We start from the raw sequence: 11,250 nt of genomic DNA, 5'->3' as shown, positions 1-11,250 counted from the left end.
TGAACAATAAAAGCTAAAATTAACAATTTTTCAAAAACCATTTCTATTCTATTTATTATATAACATTATTTTCTTTTATAATTATAAACACTTTTACTAAATTAATTCTACATTATATAAAAAAACCACATTAAAATTAAAAGGCTAATTTATTTATAATATCCATATAATGTGTGCCTAATGTTTTTGTATCAGTTTTATAATTTATTGCTTTGTCAATGTTTTTTGTAATATGTTGCCTTCAGCGATTATCCTGACATCCCGACTAAATCCCGAGATAGTAAGTAGCAAGTTATTGTAAGTGCTCAACTATTGATCAACCTTTTTTCATAACGTCAATTATTACAGAAATAGTTGGAATACAACGAGGTACTTCATTAGATTTATATAGATTTCAAAAAGGCTTACGATTCCATTGACCGCCAGAAGCTGTAATAATAATAATATTCTCATTGAACAGGGAATAATCAACAGTAAATAGTAAACGTTTATTAAGGTACGAATCGGTAATCATTACTCTGATAAAGTCGAGGCAGTAGAATACGTTATTAAAAGTGTGATGAATAGCGAAAAGGGTTAAACTTTAGGTAGTAAAATACCATTGCTTGGCATATCCAATGTGATGATTTGGTATTATTGGGTGAATACAAGGAAACTATAGAACTAAATACAACTGCGTTAATAAAATTCAATATGGAACTATAAGATCTCAAAATAAATACGTATAAAACAAAATATAATAATAATCTTTATTTATTCTGGGATTGATCCCTTTAGAATAATTTACAGGCGTCAAAATTTTAGGCTTTAGATCCTTAGAGTAAATGTAAAATAGAGATGAAATTACAAAATGTAATAAAATAAAATAATACAATTAATTTAAAAAGATACAAATAAACAACAATAATTAACAGAATATATAAAATAGTGATAAAACAAATAAAATAAAACCACTTGTTTTATCATAAAACATAAGATGACTTCTGATAGTAAATAAAACGAAAAATAATGATAAAAATCAAAAAAAATTAAACTAAAAAATAATAAATGAAAACAGATAATTTCTGCTAGTGTACATATTTACAATTATAAACGAAAATCTAAGACATAAAATATATAGAGCTTTTTTGAAACTTTCAATTGTTATTCTTACGGAATTGGGTGGACAGAAGGAAGTCGAAGATACGGGATTTGAAGATTGGAAGGGTATTAGAACTACATGGGCAGTTACGTATGAGTCTGAAGGCCGTGAGCGGGTATTGCGGGAATGCAACACATTTATTGTTATATGGTAATGAATTTGTGTGGATAATCTTATATAAGAAGAATTAAATATTTATGATTTTAAATTTTTTTTTTAAAAAAGGCTTTTAACCTATAATTAATGAATAACCTGGGCAGAATAGCCTGCAAAAGTAACTCTAAATATAATGTGAGGAAGAAATTATAATTGAAGATGTCCTTGAGGATGGCTAAAATGAACGAAACGTTGGACTGGTGAAAAATAAAAAGTGTTGAGACAAAAAAGGATACAAATTTTTGATTTATTTAATAAATAATTACCTTGTCTCAAGAAATTGAAATATTATTATTAAAATAATTAATTATAACAAACTATCAATCATGTTCATTAAATCCGGATAAATACATAAATATAGCGATAGGGAAGCATTGCCGGGTCACCAAGTTAAAATAAAAAAATTAATATTTATTCCTAATGTATGCATTGACATACCTTTCATCCCATTATCATGGGCTCTTTGGCAAAATTTTTAGGGTTTTCCGGGAAGGTTATAGGATGTTCCGATTTGTTTGGTAAAAAAATAAGTTAACAGAATAAAGAAATTTAGACACGTAGCTGAGAAAGTATACATTTTTTCACGGTTATTATATACAGTTATATAAAAATTGAGTACGTAAGAATGTAGTATTAATAAAGTGGTTAGGTGAGATAGATAATTTAAATTAAATAAATTACTCATGGTAATACGTGTAACTGTGAAAATAGTAGGTAATTGACTAATGATAAAAGTTTATTAAGCCAATAATTTGGTAACCAATGTTTGACTATGTTAGTATGAATAAAACCATTGAAACGAATCGTTGGGACCATATCTATGTTTTTGTTATAACTATCCGAAATATGTACATAAATATGTGCTAATTAATTGTCAAATATTTAATTATAAACTGTGTATTATTCAACAATATAAATTACTAATTAATCAGTAATTTTATAACTTAAAAAAAGTTACATAAATGTGTATTTATTATATATTATATGAATAATATTTTAAAGAAATTATGTTAAAATATGTCAAAAAAAATGCAGTTAGAGAAAACATAGCTGTTCAATAACAAGATATTAATTAGTAATTGTAATTAAACTAGGGGAGTGAAACAAGACTAAGATAAGAAAGAACCATGGGAAGGGGGGAAACAGAGAAATGGATTGAGGAGTAAACAAAAAAATTCTAGGAAAATGCTACAGGAATAAAGACCCTTGCTCTTTTTAATTGATTCTGAGAAATTCTCGATGTAATTCTGGGTGAAATTTATTATTGCCACTGCTTTTAATTTGTGTTCAAAGATGAAAATATAAAATTTTTACGCACTATTTATGATAAATGTTAAATTTCACCTTTAAGTTTCTTGCGCGCTCTTGAATTTTACGTAGTTACTGCGAAAAATGTATTTACAACTGAACAAATAATTTAAGGAAATACATGATTTAGGACAAAATATGTAAAAAATAACAAATATTTCAGAAAATATGTGATTTACAACAAAATATGTAACAATATGTAAAAAAGGCCAAATAATTAAAAATATGTGAAATAAAAATGGCTATTTTTGACATGAAATGTCTTGAAATATCGTTAGTTAGTAAGGAATCGAAGATATCATGGTCAGGTAAAAATATGTGATAACATAAAAATCCTATCCCTAGTTATAAATAATAAACAAATCTGCCCCAATCAAGAATTTTAATTACATATAAAATATTATGCTTGAGGCTTATCACAACTGTTTTGTATTGAGAAAGGACGGTAGTGAAATGAAACAAAAAAAACGTGTGCATATTTCTGGATATGGAAACACGGCCATCTTTAATCACGTAGGGGAGATTAAGATAAGAGATTTCTCTCACTCTTTATTTTCTAAACATATTTGGGTTATTAATTGAAATAAAATATGTACTAGTTCAATTTAAAGAGTAATGACTCTATTCAACCTTTGAAATGTGAAAAATACTTATAAAAGGATTTGATTTTTGATTAACAAAACCACTGATTTACTTCTCAAAAATTTCTTTTGGAGCCACACCGTAGCTGAAGGGTTAGGCCCAAGTCTAAAGTACTGAGGTCTGCGGGCGGAGCTGGTTCGAATCCGGCCTTGGGACGTTGACTTTTTTCGTTAAGTGGCGGTCCCACAAAATGAAAAATTTGACCCCCAACCATAGTTAGAATAATTAATTATTGGAGAAGTTTGTCGGGAGGTGCGGTCAGCAAAGAACAACATAAATTAACAAAACAACATTGGTTATTTATTTTATGGCGACGTTTCGACCTGAGTTTCAGGTCTTCATCAGGGGTTATGGCGTAGAAGGTAGGCCTAAAACAGTTTTAGGTTACCTTAAGGTCGAAACGTCGCCATAAAATAAATAACCAATCATGTTTGTTTATTTATGTTGTTCTTTGCTTACCCCCCCCCCCCCCCCACAAACTTTTCCAATCAATAATCTACGGTAAACTATCTACACCTCATAGAATAGGTTGATCACCTGTAGATAACTAGGCAAACATAGATGTGGATTGCATTTAAAAAAAAAAAGTTTGTTTCGCTAAATACATCTCTTTTCTTAGGCAGACAATAGTGATAAAGTGCTTAATCTATCTTAAATCAATTTAGATTCTATACTCATTTTAATTTAGCGACTACAGTTTGAGACAGAGTTGGGAAAACATTAGCCATTGTTGAAAGAAATAGCTAAAATTGTGATAGATACGATTGTGATGATTTATTTATCAATGGTTCATCATTCATGAATAAGGGTCGTTTTCGGGGCAATTTTAGCTATTAGTTTAAACTATAGTTATAGGGCTAATCTTTGCCTGTCTCTGCTTAGGAGCCCAAAAGAACACGTATTAGGCCCTAACACAAAAAAAGATGCTTTTATAGGCATGTAAATATTTCAAAAAAATAATCATAAGTAATTACTTCAATTCCTTGCAAATATTGTAAATGCTAATTTCGGATTGTCAAATATATGGCATTAGTGTTAGCGAGAAAAGCGATACATTTTTTATTAATCTCAAAATTACGTAACAAGATTTAAAAAATTATAATAACTTGTTGTATCCCTCTGTAGAAACACGATGTAGTTAAAATTTGATAATTATTACATACTTCAATACTCGCAGAAAACCATATAGGTACTTATGAAATTTCACATAGATGCGTGAAACATAAAATCTTAGTGTGGACGATTTTAGCAGTCCTAGGAAGTAACCAGAGGAAATAGGCTTGCAAGTAAATGAAGATAAAACAAAATATATGATTCGAAGCCAAAAAATCTCTCATAAAATCATAATATACGTGGATGGCAAATCGTTTCTGAAAGTAGACAGCTTCAAATACCTTGGCTCAATATTTATTTATTTTATTTTATTTATTTATTGATACTTACAACTGCATAAAAAAATACAACCAGTAAATTTGATCATAATGACATAATGATATGATACAGGATGTAGAGAAACTACCCAGTAGTAGAACTCTAAAAACAGTTTGCAATATAAGGTCACGAGGCCATCTTCTTTTCAGGCGCCTCGGAGGATTGCCAGAAATGCAAGAGGAAGCAAGGTTAGAAACGAGTGGGTTTGGGTGGTTAGGGAGTTTATTATGGAAGGAATAATATCGGGTTCGGGCTAGATCGGTTACATAAGGAACATTTAGGTCTTTATTGGCTCAATATAAACGCAATAAATGATCAACTGACTGATTACAGACTGACGTGTAACAAGCTTTCTTCTCTCGGTCAAGAACACTGAAATCAATAAAAATTTCAACAAATCTAGTCCAGGTCTCTAATAAGTAACTTAGAAAGTAGAATCGAGAAGTACACATGGAAGAGAAGAACTAACAGAGAACCATTCATGATATAAAGGTGAGGATGTTAAAATGAACGAGACAATTGGCTCGAAACAATTAGTACAAGAGCCCAAGAGGAGAAAAAAGGCATTTATCTCACCCCAATTTTTGATTACTTTATAGAAAACTATGTATAATAAATAGTCAAAATAGGTGAGTTTGCCAAGAATAGGCGGGGGAAATAAAAAATGGCGGTTGTTTCAACACGATAAAAAAAATTAATTTTTCATTCGTAGCCTCTATATCATAAAACGTAGCAATAACACAAGAAAACCTAAGAGAACGTCATTTAAAGAAGATTAAATTTGCTGAAATGTGAGCCATAATAGAGCTATTTACGTTTAATAGTTTTCGAGATAAAGCTTTTTAAAAAGCAACATTTCATAAAAATATTGTATGGGACGTACTATAAGATCAGTAGTTAGTGAATTTATTTTGAAAAAATTGAAGTACAGATGTATATTATCACTCAAATTAAAGTTAGTTTAATAAGTTATAAATAAGTTTATGATGTTTATCGTAGGAGTAATAGTTTACATTAAATTTGCTAAAATATATTGATTTAAAGTTTTTCGGACAAAGTTTCATTTGTCAAATTTACATTCATATGTGAATATCATAAAAACTACTACCCCTACGAAGATAAGTTTCATAAACTACTTTATAGTAAGTTTAATTTCCTTTATTTTGAGTATTGGCAGACATATTATGGATCAAGAGATATATTTTTTCAAAATTCAACACTTTTTAGGAACAACTGGAAATTAACATTTTGTGAGTTTATTTTGTAAACATATCATAAATACTACTACTCCTACAAATTTGAGCGCAAATCTGGGACATCTATACGTCCAATGGTTTCTGAAATGAAGTTTTTCATAAATCAAACTTATTGTCTGACCAACTATAAATCAATTTATTTTACCAAATATCATGAAAACAACTATTCCTACGAAGATAAAAGTGACACACTTCTGTATAGTACATTAAACTAGCTTTAATTTGAGTATTAATAGACATTTGTACGTCACATAGTTCCTGAGATATAGATTTCTAAAATAAATTAACTAACTACTAATCTTTCAGTAGATTTTTAGAAAATTTTACTTTTTAAAAAGCTATATCTCGAGAACTATTGGACGTAAATAACTCTATTATGGCTCATATTTCAGCAAATTTACTCTTCTTTAAATAATGTTGTTTTAGATTTTCTATTTTTGTTGGTAGTTTTTAAGATATAGAGCTCCGAATGAAATATTAATGTTTTTTTTAAGGGTTTGAAACAGCCGCTACCTATACATGACAGACTCATCAGTTGTGATTTGTAATTATACATAGTTTTCATTAAAGTAATCAAATATTAGGGTGTGATAACTGCCTTTTTTTTCTTCCCGGCTCTTGTAATAAATGATAGGTTGTCTAATGTCATGATAAAAACAGCTCTCATATCGACTGCGAGACCTGGGCTACTTGTTAGAGTACCCTAGATAGCAGAATCGAGGACATGTAGCTTGAATTAATTCATCACAACACAACACTAAATGCTACGATAGTTGTTGAAAGGTCAAAAACTAGATGGGTAGATAGAAACAATAAAGATGTGAAAAAGGTGTATGCAGCAAACCTTAAAGCAGTATCCCAAGACAGATCTAGGGAAGGCTGGGGCTGTTCTTAGCTCAGGTGGTTCAGGTGCACATCTTTGCGAACAGGGAACTGCGGCGGCACCGGATCGATTTAGCCGACTTTTTTCATTTCTGAGGCGGTATCACGAAATAAAAACTTGACCCTTCCCCTATGATGGTTAGAATTAGTTGATTACCTTTGTGTCAGAAATGTCTAGGAAAGCGATTGTTATAGTCACCTCGAAATTGTCTTTTGTTGGAAAGCTTTAAAAGAACTAAACAACCGCTGGTTTGGATATAAGAATTTATTTGGTCAATCTAAACATGTGAAAACTTAAACTAAAATAAACAAAACAACGAATAAAGCAAAATAAAAAGGCCTTTCAGATAAAATAAATTAAGAAAACAAAAGAAACAAATTTACAAAAAAAAAAAAAATACTGGTAGAAGAAAAGTTCATCCACTAGGTCAGAGGAAGATATGTTGCTGGTCGAGGTGTGCGTGTCGCTGCCCTGTAACTGAATACGCCGTTGCAATTAATTAAACTGGACCAAAAGTGGTGTAATGGCTCATAAACCTTCGAAATGTCCCAAAAGCCAAGATGGCCACACTGGCACTTATTGAGAGCAGTCAGGGTCTAGTTATATTAATGAATTACGCGAGCCGATTAATTAACAACTCATATTGCACTTAGAGGTCAGAAACGTGGAAAAGGTCTGGTTCCTGACGTTAATATCGACTAAAACACTAAATAATGTTCAATAAATAACCTCAACCGACCGCAGACAGGGCTTTTTTTTTTTTTTTATTCCCCACTCTTGCCATTTCTGGCATACGGGGTGCGGGAGCAGTGGAGTAGTGCGCGCTGGGATTGCGCATGCCACAATTCTTTTTTTTTTTTTTTTTGATTACACACTATCATGACCACTAATTACACGGAACTCATTTTTTTTTTAATCGTTTATTTATTGTTATTTACAACTGTATAACATATATACAACAAGTAAATTTGCTGTAAGTGAGATAGTGACATATTACAAACATGTGGAGACACATTGATAGAACTCCAATTACATTTCTAGAAGAGAAGATCCTGAGGCCATTCAGGTTGGGAAGTTTTACATGGAAGGAATGATATCCGGTTTTGGCCAAATCGGCAACATATGGGACATTGAGGTCATGATGGATGACTTGATTTGTGACAAAGTTAAGGATTTTGAACTGTATGGATTGGATTCGGGAGGAATTTGATGGTTTAGTAGAGCCCCAAAGCTCAACTTCGTATGTCGAGTTAGGCCTTATAATAGTCATGTAGATCAGTCTTTTGTAATGGATTGGGAATTGGAACTCATTTAAAAATGAAGATGGTAGGCCCGTTGCTAGGCGACCTCGTAGCAACGGTGATCAACCCTTAGCAACTGTCTCTTAATTACTTAATTATAACAACACATATAAAATACAAATTTTTTTTCTCAAATGACTTAATCTAATTAAAATAGTATAAATAAAACAAATGTAACTAAATTAAACTCAAATACTATTTATAAATTGTTTACAATGTAATAATAAAATATGACGTTAACAGGGGTCATAAAAAAAAGTTTAGAGAAGACTGGTTATGGCGGGAAAAGATCTACAAGGAGTAGAGAAGTCTGGTTAGGGTGGGAAAAGATCTACAAGGAGTAGAGAAGGCTGGTTAGGGCGGAAAAAGATCTACAAGGTGTAGAGAAGGCTGATCAGGGCGGGAAAAGAACTACAACGAGTAGAGAGAGCTGGTTAGGGCGGGAATAGATCTACAAGGTGTAGGGAAGGCTGGTTAGGGCGGGAAAAGATCTACAAGGTGTAGAGAAGGCTGGTCAGGGCGGGAAAAGATCTACAAGGAGTAGAGAAGGCTGATTAGGGCGAGAAAAGATATACAAGGTCCGTACACATTAAACTGAAAAAAGTATATATCCATTTATTTAGGATTTTCACTTAAACGGTATTTAAGTATAGGTTAAATATGGCCTCCTTTTTACTTCTAAATCTAACTATCCAAGTCCCTAGCCTAGGCCGAATCTAATCAAGCATTCTTTTATTTTCTTGTTCTAGTTTTTCTCGTTCTAGATTTCCTCCTACCATTTATTTTCCACGATTGTAACTCCATTCATAATCTTCCTTCAAAGATTCTTTTTAAATTTCTATAAGATTGTAGACGTTCTTACACAATCTCTTTCAGAATGTCATTCCCAATCTAGTTTTCATTTCTTCCTTTATCTATTTTTGATATTCCTGCCGATTAAGAATTTATACTTAAATCTGTTCAGTGAAAAAAAATCTTTAATTGAATCTTCCGCAAAGCTAGTAGAAATGTACTTGGCACCACCATGAAAAAAAGACATTGATATTTTTGTCATACATTTGCAAAAGGAAAGTATTGCCTAAGTAAATAATATCTATTCCGGAATAAGCTAGAATTAGTTTTAACTCAAAACAGGATAGTAAGTAAATTTGATTTTTTTTTCTATTCTTTTAAACCCATTTTAAAATAAATTTTTAACTTTTATAAATAAAGAATTCCATATTGGAATAAGGGGATAAGAAAATATTTGCTCCTTATAAACGTTATGACATTGATCCCGAACGCTAAGACGTCGGAAGTGACTTGCAAGTTATTATTTCATGCAACTGAACCATGCCGTGAGGCAGTGAGGCACTTAACAAGCCGATTGGCTGTCACTCTTGGAGAACTCTTTAACCTTCAGTCCGCCACATGCAACTTCACTTCATATAGACCCCTTGCTTCTGTCTTAAATAATAATAGGTTTCCTATAAGAAAGCACTTAGGAACAAAACAATACAACGCAATCCACCCGTTCGATTTTGAAAATAGCCTGCACTATTTTGTAATGTTGCTTTGACTAAGATCCAAGTATGTGTAGATATGTACCCAGTATGTGTGGATTTAAGTATGTAGCAATTTTACGGCTAAACCATTATATATAATCTTTTCAATTTCTTGAGACTGATTATTATTGTTTGAATAAAGTCAATTGTATCCAAATTAAATTATCAAAAAATTCTTCATTTTCTCAAGTCCTACGTATCGGCAAATTCGGCCATCCTCAATGAATATCTATCACAGAACAGCTTTTATTAAACATTGATTTTTAATAATTCCAGTAATATACAATATTATTAATAAATAACATACCTTAATACCTTAGTTACATTAGCATAAATTATTTTTAAAAAATACTATTCTGCCCAGGTCACTAGTTCCAGTAAACATGATCCAATGATATAATAAAACATTAGGAAATTATATTAGTTTATTAATAATCTGTAGCGAGAGGGAGCAAGCGGTGCGATCACAACTCACCAGAGCACATCACCTCGAGCCTCACTGAAGCTCCCAAATTTACATTTTCCATTATTTTGTAAAAACACATTGTCATTTTTATATATTAATAATTTCTGTACATAATACTTAGCAATATCTGTACAATGAATAATAAATGATAACAATGCAATGCACGAACCTATCTCAAGCAGGCATGTACCGACCGCTTCTCTGTCACAGCCGCATGGACTAGGCCTGTCGGATTTAAGCAATCCGATTTTTTCGTTCTTTTTTTTTGATTTATATAAAGTCGGGGTCGGGGGTCTCATTTTCTAATGCCCCCCCTTGCCGCGAACACAGGAAGACCCCGAAGACGCCGCGACTGCAATGCCGCCCCAGCTTAAGCATCATGCAGGCTAGGACCTGGCCTACCCCTACCATCACGCCAGGCTCCAGGACACGCTGGCCAGCCCTTGAGGAGCAAGGACGTCCTCTTACAGACATAGGCGAAGATTGCACGGTCTTCACCGTTTCGCCCACCGTACACCTCGACGAGGGAAGCGGCTACAGGACGAGGAAGTGACCGCGACAGCGAGACTTCCAACAGTCACAACAGATAAGCACATTTAATCAGTCTATGAGACCCCATTGCCATGTTCTGATATTACCATACATAATAATTAAAACCTAACACACTAACTATAACTGCCCCTCCAGGGAATTAATCATTAATTAAAGAAAATATATATGCATGTCAAATTAGCGAAAGTCGCACGATTTCCAGCCCCCCTTTTCCACACATTTAATACAATCATAAAATTACACTCGGGACACCTGCAGTATAACACGAGCAGGTCCCGATGTATACAAGGCCTATAAATAAGGGACTCTAAATCCCCCAATTTGATCTTAGATCCACATCCTGTCTAGGTGTAGTCATGGCACAGGTGGCGTATACACTGCTTGAGATAGAGAAGTTCATTTTAATCTATGCTCGCAAAAGTTGTTATTTCTGTACGCACACCTAAGACGATGGCAAATCTCCTCTACTTCTCTCCAGCAATCTTAGTCCATCCGCTTCATCTCGGCAACTAAGATTGTAACCTAATCCTTAACGGTTACACTGGTCCGTCCGCTTCATCTCGGCAACTA

This window comes from Halyomorpha halys, unplaced genomic scaffold, assembly GCF_000696795.3.
Source record: "Halyomorpha halys isolate HHAL.00 unplaced genomic scaffold, Hhal_1.1 Scaffold437.1, whole genome shotgun sequence".
In the NCBI taxonomy this organism is placed as follows: Eukaryota; Metazoa; Arthropoda; class Insecta; order Hemiptera; family Pentatomidae; genus Halyomorpha; species Halyomorpha halys.
The sequence above is the reverse complement of the archived record's forward strand: the minus strand, read 5'-3'. Positions refer to the sequence as shown.